Raw genomic sequence first — 15,101 nt, 5'->3', positions numbered from 1 at the left:
ATACCAAGCCTATCACTGGGATTGAATCTAAATGATAAGATTATGGGTGACTTTTTCAGCTTATTGGCAATTTTCTGGGCTCTCCAAATGTTCGACGGGATGCAGATATCCCTGTGATAATCTGGAAAAGGGAGAAGGAGGCTAGAATCTCTTCTATCCCCAGGGCTACAATTGTTCTTTCTTCAAATGATTATATTGTATAGGAACTGTTATTTTGGGAATTAAAAAGTGATATTCCAGCTAGCCAAACTCTCCTTAGGGCCTGGGTGTAAAGAGGAAGGTCCCATACCCTGATCCCTCTCCCCGTGGGGACAGGGGCATCTTTCTTGGGTCTTCCCCACAAAAGGGGAACCAAGGGTGTGAAGAGTGTGAGAAGCAGTCGTGGATGCTCAGAACATCCCTGGGCAAGGAAGTGAGTCACCCAGTGAGTCAGCCCCCGCCCTGCTTTCATTTTTGGTATTGTTCCATGTGGCTGCTACTCTTTGTCACCCTTTTCCCCTGAACCACACATGCAGCCTTGAGGTGGTTAAAGCAGATCTGGCTGAGAAGGGCTTCTGGGGGCCGAGCACTAAAATGGTCATTCACGGAGCTGCCCGTGGTATCACGGGCTCTCCTTTCAAACCTCAGGTCAACCCAGTCAATATGGCATTATTGATCTTTTTTCTTGCAAATCACCTCAAATTGTACTCATGCTGTGAAAGTAATAAATGACATGTTAGTACAGAAAAACGCATAGCTTATAAGGTATAACTCAACCTTTAAAACCAGAATAGCTAAGTGAAAAGTCAGTACAGGTTCTTATTTTTACTATTAAAAAAATAAAATCAAAAGTACACATTGGGAATTGAACTGCTTTTTTCTTCTTTCTAGAAATGTGACATACAAGTTTTCTGGTAGCAGTCTACAAAATATTATACTGAACTAAAGCTGACAGAGGACCAGTAAAACTGTCTACTGCCTCCTACTCATGCTGAGCTAGAGCAGTGAACACCATTTTGGTAGGAGAGATTCTGACAAGAAGAAGAAATTGTAGAGTTCCTCCCTACCCCAACAGAAAATCCAACCAACTGGCTTACACAGAAAGGGTCTTAAGCAAACGTGTGACCACACATCTGATGTGCTATGACAGCAGGGTAGCTTCAGCCTATTTCGAGCACTCGACAGACATTCATGGGTGCCAGTAAAACAGGTGCATCAATGTGAAAAGCATTTTTGCCTTCATAGCACTAAGGACTAAAAAACACACTGGATATAATACTTGGATCTTTAGGTAGATAATCATGGAAGTTTCAAAATCATATCCACTAAATTAGCCTGAGTTTTCATCCATAATTTTTAAAAAAAATAATCCTTGAAAGAGACTTCTAGAACAGTGGAACTCTATCAGGACCAAAAGAAGACAGTGTTACAAGGACTGCATATGTTAAGGCTGGGAGTTGATTTTCACACATATCTTTTAGGTAAAGGACATCTTTCTCGGTTGATCCCTACAGCCAACACAAGCTGTGATCAGAGGAGATACAGAAATCTTAGGACAGGCAGCTGGCTCCAGTAACTCCCTAGATAAATACTCCCAAACAAAAACCCCATTGAGGGCAAAGGACTGAAACTCTGATCCCTATAAAAAAGAGTGGTGAGTGCACAAAGGACTCACGCAAAGACTGCTGGGAAGAAGAGGCTTCGTGGTAGTGGTTATACATACCAACATGTACTGGGGAAGGGCCCCCAGGTGGAATGGCTACCTGGGCCTGATCCAAAGGAGTATGACTCAAGCACCTGAGAAGTGACTAGTTGAGGAAGGAAGGAATAGTAATACAAGATGGCATTTTAGGATAAATGGGTCCAGAAGGGTCACAGGGCTTCAGAACAGAATCTTTCCAAGAGGTGCTCCTTTTGGTCATAATTAGCTAAAGTCTCTTGGAGTCTATTGGACTAGGGACATCCAGAATGATTCCATTCATTGCTTGGAGAATGGGACCTAGTGCCGCAGACTGTTTTGGGAAGCTGATGTAGATAATTTATATAGCCAAGTCATCACTAAAACACTGCTTAACTCCAGTCCCCAGACTTTCATTCCTGCTCTGTAATCCAGAAACATTTCTTAAAAAGCCAGAAAATTTGCAAATGTGAGTAGCATGTCAAATATGTCACCAGTCACTTCATCTTTATGATGCTATAATGTAGTTGTGAAAGGCACCATGTTAAATCCAAGGATCCATTCCAGCAGCTGTTCTTCAGTATATTTTTCCACCAGAGTAATACATTCATTAAAAATGGGTGTGTAGACGAGTTTATTCTCTTCTATGTCTTCAAATTTCTGATAGTACTTTTTCATGAAATTTCTTTGCAATAAGTGGAATTTATCATTCATGACAATGTCTTCTAAATGTCCAACCACAGCATGAAATTGTGCATCAGATGCAGAGGAGAAGGACAGCATTAAACTCTCTCTAGTGTGGCCATTGCCATGTGCCCCATCCCCTGCACCCCAGGCCCAGCCTGAATCCCACATGCATCAAGGGCATCTGGGAGACCTCACTGCCTGGCCATCTCAGCACCTCCACACCAGCCGGGCCTCCTCATCCAGCCAGACCACTCTGCTGCCTCAGGTCCAAGTGTCAACATAGGCATTATTGGCAGTCCTGTTTGACAGAGGAAGAAACTAAGAGGTTAAATACTTGGCTGAGGGCTCTCCACCAGGAAGAGGCTTAGGTGAGATTCAAATTCAGGCCTGACTCCTAAGCCTGAGTTCCAAAATGTGGCTGGACTCCACTGCTCTGCTTTCCACAGAGTTCTAATCTAGGTCTGCCCTGGACAAGATGGGGAACTAATTAACTGTTGTCTTCCAAGTTTCCATCACCCTATATAGTTCATTCATCCAGGGCCCTCATATGGTCTGCTTGCTCTCTTAACAAAACATGTCTCTGGGAAAGAGTTTAAGAGTGATATCTGGGACTGAGATAGAGCCTAGCATATATGAAACCCTGGGTTTAATTCCCAGCACTTAAAAAAAAAAGTCTGATATCAGACACTGCAATATGAAATTAGGTCCACCCTTACTCCTTCAAGAAGAGTTCTATTCCAGTTGTGGGGCAAAAGACTAAAAGGAGGGCCCTGGGGTTGTGGCTCAGCGGTAGAACGCTCACTGAGCATGTGCAAGGCACTGGGTTCAATCCTCAGTACCACATTAAAAAAAAAGTAAATAAATAAAATAAAGGCATTGTGTCCAACTACAACTAAAAAAATAAAATAAAGTTAAAAAAAAAAAGATTAGGCGGTTGCACTGACACCGGTACATAAGCGCAGACCGGCGTGTCCTTGGGCTAGAGAGTGGGACGTCCGGCTTCTGATCGGGATTCTTCTTTGCTTCTTTGCGCTAGCCACGAAAGAACGAATTAAAAATGGGTGATGTTGAGAAAGGCAAGAAGATTTTTGTTCAGAAGTGTGCCCAATGCCACACAGTGGAAAAGGGAGGCAAGCCCAAGACTGGGCCAAATCTCCACGGACTGTTTGGGCGGAAGACAGGTCAGGCTGCTGGATTCTCTTATACAGATGCCAACAAGAACAAAGGCATCACCTGGGGAGAGGATACACTGATGGAGTATTTGGAGAATCCCAAAAAGTACATCCCTGGAACAAAAATGATCTTCGCTGGCATTAAGAAGAAGGGAGAAAGGGCAGACCTAATAGCTTACCTCAAAAAAGCCACTAATGAGTAATAGCTACTGCCTTATTTATTACCAAACAGAAATGTCTCTTGGCTTTTTTATGTGCACCATAATTTAATTGATGTGATACACCAGAAATCAGATATTGAATGACTGACAAAATTATTTTTGTTGGACAATCCTGATTTAAGAAAAACTTACTTGTAGTTAAATTAATATTTTGGTTATATTCCCACTTCAGTAAATTCTATCACTGTTTCCCCTTTTTAAAGTTATGGTTGGACTTAATTAGTAATGTTCAGTATTTCACAAAAATGGTGAATGACATCTGAAAACTGGCTTTATATTTAATTTTATAGAACTGATTATGTGAATATGTTTAAAATATGGGGGAAATCCCTTCATTCTCTCAGAACCATGCATGATTCACATTTGTTTCAATTTGTGTTCATTAGCCTATTAAAGGTTGAAGATAAGGAAGCAGTGTCTACTTTATATTTTTGTTGACCATGCCAATTTAATTAGAATTCCCTGTATCTAAAATGCTGTTCTTTCCTCATGGAAAGGCATTTTTAGTGTGGTTTACGTATGATATTAAATAAAGAATATTTAACACTTAAAAAAAAAAAAACAAAGACTAAAAGGAATTTCTGCCATTGGGAGCTCGGAATGTTTAGGGAAAAAACAAAACTCTAGTTCTGACCCCTTCTGAACCACATCATGAGCTACCCTCATCTATCTACTTGGTAGTCCAGTCTTATCTTGAGTTTTTGGAGGGGGTGGGTGGGGCAAGGGCCAGTAAGCAGATGCTCATGTGATGTAGCTGCCACAAGAATGCCACCCCCTCACAGATTCCACCAGCCAAGAGTCATGCCTAGGGATTAAGCATTCTCCATTTTTTTGAATTTCTTGGTAATTCAATGTTTTTAGAGGTAACACATTCACATGGTTCAAAAATCACACACACACACACACAATTGGAAAATATCACTAGGCACACGTCTTACGCCTATGATCCCAGCACCTTGGGAGGCTGAGGAAGGAGGATCACAAGTTACAGGTCAGCCTTAGCAACTTAGTAAGGCTCTAAACAACTCAGCAAGACCCTGTCTCAAAACAGAAAATAAAAAAGGGTTGGAGATGTGACTCAGTAGTAAAGCACTCCTGGGCTAAAAAAAAAGAAAGAAAAGAAAAATATCTTTGACCAAGTCCTTTTTCTACCTAGTTCCTACCTTACCCCCAGTCTCTGTTATTAATTTCTGTGCATCTTTGCAGTTTCTTCATACATATACAAATAAATGCAAACACACACACACACACACACACACACACACACACACCCTTCTTTTTATACAAAAATTGCAGATTGTATAAAAGTAACCAGGCTAGAGTAAGAACTTTAGTGAAAAGGAGTGTATGGGTATTTTCTTCCTGGGGGCACCAGGTAGGCCCTTTTCCTTTTTTAAAAAAAAAGTCCAACTTGATGAAATACAACTACAGTCAAATTCACCCTTTTTAGGAACAGTTCAGTGAGTTTAGACAAATGCATATAGTCATGCAGCCACTACCACCATTGAGATACAGAATAGTCCACCTCCCCACAGTTTTTTTCAGGCTCCTTGGATCATTCTCCACTGCCACCAACAGCCCCTAACCTCTTGACACATTCTTCTCTGTCCTTACATCTTTGCCTTTTCCAGGATTTCATAAAAATTTTATCATACAAAATGCAATTTGGGGGGGTCTGACTTTTTTTTTCCACTTACTTAGCATGATGCATTTGAGATTCATCCCTGTTGTTATGTATGTTGTGTTTGTCACTAGTCTGTTCCTTTTTACTGGTGAGTTATATTCCATTAAATGGATGTATCACAACTTGCTTTTCATAAATCAGTTGAAGAATGTTTCTGTTGTTCACAGTTTGAGGCTCTAAGAATTCACATATTCACATAGAGGTTTTTGTGCAGACACATTAATTTCTTTGGGGTGAATACATAGGAGTGGAATTGCTCTGTTGTTTGGTTGGGTTTTATTTATTTATTTATTTGTTTGTTTGTTTATGGTACTGGGGATTAAATCTGGATTGTGGCACTTTACCACTGAGCCACATCCTCGTTTTGTTTTTTTTTTGGGGGGGGGCGGGGGGGGCGGGGGGGGGACAGGGTTGCCCCAAGCTACCCAGCCTAGTCTCAAACTTATGATCCTCCTGCCTCAGCCTCCCAAGTGGATATGATCACAGGTGTGTACCTCTGCACCCTGATTCTATCTAATTTTTTAATCTCTACAATAGCCTTCTTTCCTGGTCTGCCAGCCTCCTTCCAAGCGGGGAAATCTGGTCATGGCCTTCTTTCCACATCACTTAGCAGATAAGCTGGAGAGATAGAATTCGAACTCAGATCTGAAAACAAACCCCTCCTGCTAGGAACTAAAACATAATGCAGATTTCTTGCCATTATGTTCAAAGGGGCCAAAGGCAACTACAGAATAAAGGCTGAAGGGATTAATAAAACACAAACCTCACCTTTTTTTTCTAATTTTGGCTCCCTTACAAGAATTCTGACTTGTGCTAGGAGGAAACCCTAGCGGGGGCCCCTGTAGACTGACAGTATGCTCTACTGCCTCGAGACTACCAACTTTCCCAAAGGGAATGATTCCTGGTGTTTATCAGTGGGTATGGAATGTACTCTTGAAAGTTTATAGTTCACTTAACATGTATCATCTCATCAGAGAACAACTTTACAAGGGGTGGTCCTGCCTCTCCCTGCAATCCACCCACAGAGCCACCAACACCTGGCCAGCTGCAAGCAGAGGGAACTTATTTGTGAGCCTTCCCCATGTGCAGTGACAACCTGGCAATTCTAAGTACCCGCCTGGCATGCCTGGATTGACAGGGTGAGAGCATGGAAAAGACACGGACCTAGGACTCCCGTCCTTCCCTTGAGAGTTTGTGGAAGGCCCCCAGGAGACTTGCAGCAAATTTTGGCCCCTTCAACTTCCTGAACAGAAGAGACAGGTACTACGCTGGCAAATAAGACCCTGGAGGTCAGACTACCATCATGTGCTATGTGTACAAGGAAGTCGTCTCCTGACTCTGTGCCTTCAGTTTCCATATTCAAGAAAGTGGACCAGATTCAAAGACACTGTGTACGATGTAATGGTAAACATAGCCTTTCTTGGGTTAGGTGTAGATAGCTCAGTGTAGAGCAACTTGCCCAGCATGCAGAAGGCCCTAGGTTCAAGCCCCAGCACCAAAAATGAACAAAAAAGTAGCCTTTCTTTCAGTTGAAATAGGAAGGATTAAGGAGAAAGCCAGTCCCTTGGCTACCCAGAGATCTGCCATCCCCAAGCTGAGATGAGATTTACAGTCAGGGAGAAGCTGCTGGAAGCATCTGGGAAAGGTCTGAATCTTATTGATCACACAAGGCAAGTCACATAAAGGGAGCTGAGAGAATGTTGAATTTGGTCATGGAATAAATGGATTCTCTACCTCATACCCATCATAGGAGTGTATGGGTCTCTATGAAGTGGGAACAATAGTTCCTGTCTCCTTAGGTTGTGGGGATGCTGACCTGCGGAGCGTGTTTATCTTGCTTAAGTGTCTCACTGGAATGAAACAAGACCATGGTATAAGCCAGAGATCTCACGTGCATTCCACCTGACCTACACACAAAGTGACAACTCATTCTGAGTTGTTCAAAATTCAGAACATATTGCATTACACATTCTAAATGTCCATTTTTTTTTTTTTTTTTTTTGTAATGGGGATTGACTCCAGGGTGCTTTATTACTGAGCAACATCTCCAGTCCCTTTTTGTTTTTATTTTGAGATAGGGTCTTGCTAAATTCCTGAGGCTGGCCTTGAACTTGCTATCCTTCTGCCTCAGGATTCTGAGTAGCTGGGATTATAGGCAAGCACTGCCAGGCCTGGCTTAGAATTTCTTGAAAATTGAAGAACCCAGCAACTCTGTGCTCACATGAGCAACTGGTATCAAAGAGCTAGAGCTGAGTGGTAGCAGTTTCTCTTAATGAATCAAACACTTGACACTTTGTCATAGTCCCTATCACGCCCTCTTACAACCTACCTGTCCACTTCAGTCCTTGAATTGCCTGCCTGACCTATGAAGCACTGGAGTTTGCAATCCTTGATATAAACACACTCTAATCTGTGAAGAGATTTTTTTTGTTTTGTTTTGTTTTTTTGATGCTGAGGATAAAACCAGGGCTTCATGCATGCTAGGTGAGTGCTCTGCCACTAAGCTACATTCCCTGTCCTAAGAGATGAAACTTTTAAAAGCTGTTCTTAGGGGGACTGGGATTTAGCTCAGTGGTAAAGTGCTTACTTAGCATGCATAAAGCCCTGAGTTCAATCCCAGGAAAAAAATATTTAAAAACTGCTCTTAGGTTGCTCCTTTTCAAATAGTCCAAGATAGGAACATTTTAGTGGCTATGAAGCACTATCAATTCTCTTACTGGTATTCTTCATTTAAAAAAAAAAAAATCAAAGTAGCACCAGGCATAATGGCACATGCAGCAGCTCAGGAGGCTGAGGCAGGAGGATCATGAGTTCAAAGCCAGCCTCAGCAATTTAGTGAGGCCCTAAGCAACTCAGTGAGACCCTGTCACTAAATAAAATACAAAAAGAGTGGCAGATGTGGCTCAGTGGTTAAGCTCTCCTGGGTTCAATGCCTGGTACCAAAGGAAAAAAAAAAATCAAAAAAACTAAAGTAGCCAGGCACAGTGGTACACACCTGTAATCCCAGCAGCTCAGAAGGCTGAGGCAAAAGGATCACAAGGTCGAAGCCAGCATCAACAACCTAGTGAGATCATGTCTCAAAATAAATATGAAAAGAGCTGAGGGATGTGGCTCAATGGTTAAGCATCCTGGATTCAATCCCCAGTAGCAAAAAAAAAAAAAAAAAAACCTAAAATAATATGAACAGTTAGACTCTACCTTGTTTGCCATAAAACTAAAATATTGTCATTGTTTATAAAAAACAAACAACAACAAACCCAAACCCAAATGATTTCCTTCTGAATTGACTCTCAAAGCACAAATTCCAGTTACAAGTAACAGAAAGTGAATTTTCAGAAGTTTAAGCAGAGAGAGGGAGGGAGAGAGAAAGAGAAGGGGAATCTGATTTAATGACTTCTGTAATCAAATTGAAGGCCAGTGGGAGTGGATATCTGGAACCCTGGGTCAAATGGATTCAGAGACTCTGGTCTTGAAGTCAGAGCTCTATAAATCAACTTCCTTCTCTCAGGCTAGCTTCTCTGAGTACAGGAAGAAACAGCAAAGGCCCTTCTGAGCTCACATCCTTACTGTGTGAAACACAAAAGGGGAGAAATGGAGAGGAATACAGAGTATTCTCTTTTCCACCTACTGGAAAAAATTCTAGGAAAGAATTCCAATTGGCTTGACTTGGTTTCTATTCCTGCTCATGGGCCAATCGGGGGCCTGTTCCTGGAAGAAAAAAGGAGGGCCTGGCACAGTGCCACCATCAGGTTGCTTGCTCTTTGTGGGTTTTAATGATTTCCAGGTTGGGAAGCTCATCTTTGCAGCCTGTTTTTGGTACCAATTATAGTAATCACAATAGCTCACTATGTTCCAGGCACTGTTTTAATTGCTTAGCATATTAAATGCATATGTATACATGCATATTATCTCATTAATCTTTACACACACACACACACACACACACACCGCCCCCAATCCTCCCATCAGGGAGTTTTACAAACGCAGAAACAAAGACATGAAGTAGTTAAGTAGTTGAGACACCTGTCCAAGTGGCAGACCTGGGCTGTGAACCCAAGCAGTCTGGCCAGAAATCATAGGTTTAGTCTTATCACAATTGACCATCTAAGACAATTATACATTAGCCTATAAAGGATTTGTCAAAAATGCCTGTGTGCTAGCAGGGTACAAAAGTATGACCACAAATAGTGCAGCTTTCCATCTGTGAGTGTGGGTGGGGTAACTAGGTGAGAGATCCCCAAGATTCCTGTCATGCTGGCTGCCTGTTGTCCTGGGGAAGTTGGCTTTGATCTACCCAGGGAGACACTGGGCACAGCATTGTTTATCTAGCCCTCCACCAGCCCACTTGGCTCTGACTCCCCTTCTACTGCATTTTTACTTCCAACCAAGTCTGTCTCCAGTGACCCAAACCCTGCATCAGTAATCAGAATAATCACGTTTTGATTTTTTTTTTTTGTTTTGTTTTATGTTCCTGGTTCAGACTCTGTTCCTAACAGAATACCAAAAGCACTGTGCTTGTTGATTGTCTGGGTTTTAGAATTCAATTCAATTGAAAAAATGTGTAGTGAGATTCTACCCTGACTATGTGGGCCTGGGATTTTAGCAATAAATGAGAAGCAGATTCTCTCCTTAAAAAATAAAAAAAATAGGCTACATAAAAAAATAAATCTTTATATCTAAACCATCCTGTTTGGGATTAGGCAAAAGCTTGATGGTCTGGGTCCCTTCAAAGTTCTAAAACTTTGCTCTATGGGCCTCAGCCAGTCTAATAGCTCTATGTTGCTTGAATCAACAATTGGAAAGTCACTCCCCTCCAGTCCCTGCCCGAGAGTCGGGCCCAAATGAAGCCCTTCTCCATGCCCTACCCCCACCCAAGTGTTTAATTTCTCCACCTGGAGAAATTCAGCTTGTCTATTTTTTCTAGGGCTCCACACCATTTCTTTAGAATGACCCTTTATCCAAAATTCTTGATAGGCTTGGGCAGCCATGTTTTGTCACATGACTTGCCTCCTGACCACAGCTGATTTGTCACATGACTTATCACCTGACCCAGAGCTACTCATCCAATCAACTTCTTTTTGCTTGAGATTCTAACCTAAAAGGTAAGAGAGTGAGTAAGGATGGCTGGCCTAGAGGAGGAGGGTATCCTAATGCTGAGGTGTGAAGCTTACATCAGGCATAATCCTAATAAGAGAGGGAAGACGGAGAATGAAGTCTACGAAGAGAAAGAAGCAGAGATAAGACACCATCGGTGAGGCATTGCTGTGAGAGAGGAAAGGAGGAAAATAGGAGAGTGATGACCAATTATCAGGTGGGGTCCCAAATCCTGGACTTGGGTGACTTGTGGACCTTTCAATAAACCTCCCAATTCATTTGAGTAAATTTGACATGACCTCAGTTTCTTGCAACAAGACAAACTATGACTCAAATATCTAAATATTTTGTCCATGCCACTATTATCACAGTAATTATAAAGGGCAGATATCATTTTTTCCTATCCCCAACAGCTGGTGATACCTTTTTACTCATCTTTCTGTCCCCACAACTGTCCCTTGCCCCTCTGCCTAGCACATGGTCTGTGCTCTATTAAAGCTTAATAAAGGCAGGACTGTAGCTCTGTGGTAGACCATGTGCTAAGCATGAGGCTTTGGGTCAGTCCCCAAGACCAAAAAAAAAAAAGATACAAAAACTTGATGAAGGATGTTTCCCTTCTCTAAATTTCTCTGCCTGGCTTTCCAGTCTTCCCCCATCTGGCCCCATATCTAACCTCATTTCCCACGACTCCTCACTACACACCCTTTGCTGTGGTTAAACCAGTCTCACCGAGAGAGATCCATCTCATTTCTTTGGGCCTTTCCTCATGTTGGAATGCCCTCCTCCCCCTTCTTCACCTATTTATCCTTCTAATATGAGCCACCTCCTTCCCCATTCACTCCTCAAATATTTACCAAGTGCCCACTCTATGTCAGGCATTATGCTAAGTGCTGGGCTCCCGTGGAGAACAAAATAGATACACATTCTGCTTACAGTCTCCTAAACCTTCTCCTTGAAGCTTCTCCAGAGCCCCACAACCCATGCATAACCCCCACTCATCTGCTTCTTCTCTTACCTCTTGTAAGATTAATTCTTAGGACCTCACACCACCATTTATTAAGTTTCTCTTGAGTTTATTTTGCCCACCAAGCCATCTCTTACCAAATGGATTTTATGTGTCTTGAGGGCTAGAGCCAGAAAACAATTTGAAAAATATAAATTAAAGAATTTATATTTGTGTGGCTCAGCACTGAGGACACAGTAGGCACTTAAAAATTACTCTTTGCTGCCTGCCTGCTTGATTGGAAATGCCTCCTGTCCCTCCTGGCCTGGAAAGTGGAAGGACAGGGAGTTATTTGTCTGTCTTCGCCATCCCAGGAATAAACATTCTCCTGGGTTTAGCTGATCCCAATAACCCTGGCCATAAGGCACCATCTAAATCCAGGGTAGAGATGAACAAATAGAGGTTTTATTTGTTCTGTTTATTCCCGGGTGCTCTGGGGAGGGCTTTGCAGACCTCCTCACCACAAACCCATGCTAACAAACAAGAAGCCACTTTTCTGGCAGCCTCCAGTACAGCGTCCTTTTACCTATGTGTCAACTCCCTTGTCTCCAGCCCTTCTGAAAGACAGCTTTCAGCTCTGTGTCTTTACTGGGTGGGAGGGAAAAAATAGGGGTCGAAATTTCATTCTCTCCGCAGACATATAAGCAAAGGTGGTTCATTCCAGACTGACCCAGCAAAACCTCACCACAGAATCTCTCTGCACAAAGAAAGTGCCTTTTGGAAACACAAAGTTACTCTTTCAACTAAAGAAGGGGAAAAAATAATCTCCAACCAACCCTCAACCTGCACTTAGCCAAGATCCTGAGGTTGATGGTAGGATCGAAGTGAATCATTTCTCTTTTCTCTTTGCATCAGTGACAGACGGCTGTGAGTACTAGGTCCCCAGAAGAGGCCTCATGCCATGTTTATTTCTAATTCTGACTCCCCCTTTTTTTTCTATCTTTTTTCTTTTTTGGTACTGGGGATCAAACTCAGGAGCATTCTGTTTCTGAGCTACCTTCCCGGATCTTTTATTTTGAGACAGTGTTTTCCTAAATTGCCCAGGCTCCCCTCAAATTTACAATCCCCCTGTCTCAGCCTCCTGAGTTGCTGGGATTACAGGCAAAGCCCCCACTACACAGGCCCTTTTCTCTTATAAGCAAGACTGTCTTCACTAATGCAGGATGGGAATTGGGTTCAACCCAGATGGCTGAGTCCAGAATCTTACAGTTCTGAGACAGAAGCTCTTGTATGGCTGTGCCTCTTCCATCTAAACTAGCTCCTTCTCTCTTTAGGACTCTGGGACTGAAGCCAACTTCCTGGGGTCACTGCCCCTGGATAAACTAGCTCCTTCTCTCTGTCCCCTGTTTGAGAGGCACCACCGTGCCTTCAAGAGGAAGTTTTCACTTGGGTATCCTAAGTGATAACTATTACCACTTTTTTTTTTTTTTTAATTTTTTTTTTAGAGAGAGAGAGAGAGAGAGAATTTTAATATTTATTTTTTAGTTATCAGCAGACACAACATCTTTGTTTGTATGTGGTACTGAGGATTGAACCCAGGCTGCACGCATGCCAGGCGAGTACACTACCGCTTGAGCCACATCCCCAGCCCCTATTACCACTTTTTGGGGGGTGGGGTTCCAGGGATTGAAACCAGGGATGCTTAACCACTGAACCATTTCCCAGCCCTTTTTATTTTGAGACAGTTGCTCAACTAAGTGCCTCTTGCTAAACTGCTGGCTTTGAACTTGCGATCCTCCTGCTTCAGCCTGGGTACTACCACTTCTTGAGCAAAGGCCTCCTAGGTACTGGCCCTTGCTTAGACATACTTTATATGTTTTTCAGTGGATTCTTAAAAGCAAGCAAGAAAACAAAAAATCCTATGAGGTAGGTGCTATGATTGTTTCTATTTTTCAGATATATATTTTTCATCCATAGCTGGCAAATGGCTGAGGGAGCTCTGGACTCCAAAGCCCAAGCTCTTAATCACTATGTAAATGGGTCTCTCTTCTCACCTTTCCAAGGACTCCTCATTCTCTAAACACTGAAAGAAATTCCATCTTGTCCCAGATATCTGCAACCCATTCTGAGCCCTCCCTTATTTGATGTACTTCCTCTTTGTCAGCAGGCCATTCTGAAATAACCATTTATTCATTGATAAATATTGAGAACCCGTATACACCCAGGCACCATTGTAGGACACATAGCAGGGAAAAAACTTTTTGTTTGCTTTTTTGTACCAGGGATTGAACTCAGGGGCACTCAACCACTGAGCCATATCCCCAGCCCTATTTTGTATTTTATTAGAGAAAGGGTCCCACTGAATTGCTTAGCGCTTCGCTGAATTGTTGAGGCTGGCTTTGAACTCATGATCCTTCTGCCTCCGCCTCCCAAACCACTGAGATTACAGGCAAGCGCCACTGCACCTGGCCTAACCCACAAGTTCTTAACCTTATGGATTTTATATTCTAGTAGAGGGTGAGACACCTTGAAGAACATAAGTATATAAAAATATCTTAGAGGGCTGGGAATATAGCTCAGTTGGTAGAGTGCTTGCCTTGCATGCACAAGGCCATGGGTTCAATCCCCAGCACCATACACACACACAAATGTATACGTGTGTATCTTAGAGGGCTGGGGTTGTGGCTCAGTGGTAGAGCGCTTGCCTAGCATGTGTGAGGCACTGGGTTCAATTTTCAGCACCACATATAAATAAATAAAAGCCCATCAATGACTAATAAAATATTTTTAAAAATAAAAAATAAATAAAGATATTGTGTCCATCTTTTTAAAAAATATATCTTAGAGGGTAATAGTGCTTAAGAGAGAGGGCAGAGAAACGATAGGAAATGTGAAAGAAAAGGCACACTTTTTAGACAGGGTGGCCTGGGCAGACTCACTAGAAGGTCATACCAGACTTGAGATAAAAGTGAGTTACATTGAAGGGGGAAGGGCAGCCACAAAGGCATGGAAGCAGGAGTGTGTGTGGTGTGTTCAAGAAATGACAAGGAGGAGGCCAGTGTGGCTGGAGTAGAATCAATTGGGAGATCAGAAAGGGAGGCCAGCCTCCAAGCTTGGAGACTGTTGTGAGAATGCTGGCATTTCTTCAGAGAGAAGGGGCTAGAGCTGGATTTTGAGCAGACTTGCATCTTAATAGTAGCCCTCTGGCTGTTTTGTTGGGGACAGGCTGAAAGGGGATAGGAGGGAACTGTGGGTAATCTAAGTGAGAAGTGATGCTATATAGAGCTTTATATATTTTTTTTTTCTTTTCTTTTCTTTTTTTTTTTTTTTTTGGTGGCAGGGAGAAATACTGGGAATCAAATCTAGGAACTCTCTACCACTGAGTTATATCATCAGCCCTTTCTAGTTTTTATTTTAAGATAGTCTAAATTGCTGTGGCTGATCTCGAACTTGTGATCCATCTGCTTCAGTCTCCCAAGTAACTTGGATTACAGGTGTGCACTGCCGTGCTGGGCATGATGATATATTTTAAGCCACAAAATTGAGTGAAACCATCAAAAGAATAAAAGTAGTTTAAGAAGAGTATCTAAGAACCACTCCCTGGATCACAAAAACATGTTGAAATCAAAGATATAAGGCAGGA

General features: G+C 42.4%; 1 protein-coding gene and 2 pseudogenes across 3 annotated transcripts in view; 1 reads left to right on the top strand and 2 right to left on the bottom strand.

Moving 5' to 3' along the window:
* The window catches only part of Nfat5 (nuclear factor of activated T cells 5), a 156,054-nt gene that overhangs the window by 129,668 nt on the left and 11,285 nt on the right, over nucleotides 1-15,101 (bottom strand). The window lies entirely within an intron of this gene.
* LOC114090854 (ADP-ribosylation factor-like protein 2-binding protein pseudogene) lies at nucleotides 1,979-2,386 on the bottom strand (annotated as a pseudogene).
* Nucleotides 3,289-3,805, top strand: LOC114090853 (cytochrome c, somatic pseudogene; annotated as a pseudogene).

This window comes from Marmota flaviventris, chromosome 18, assembly GCF_047511675.1.
Source record: "Marmota flaviventris isolate mMarFla1 chromosome 18, mMarFla1.hap1, whole genome shotgun sequence".
Lineage (NCBI taxonomy): Eukaryota > Metazoa > Chordata > Mammalia > Rodentia > Sciuridae > Marmota > Marmota flaviventris.
Note: the sequence above shows the minus strand (reverse complement) of the source record. Positions and strands in the feature narration are given on the sequence as shown.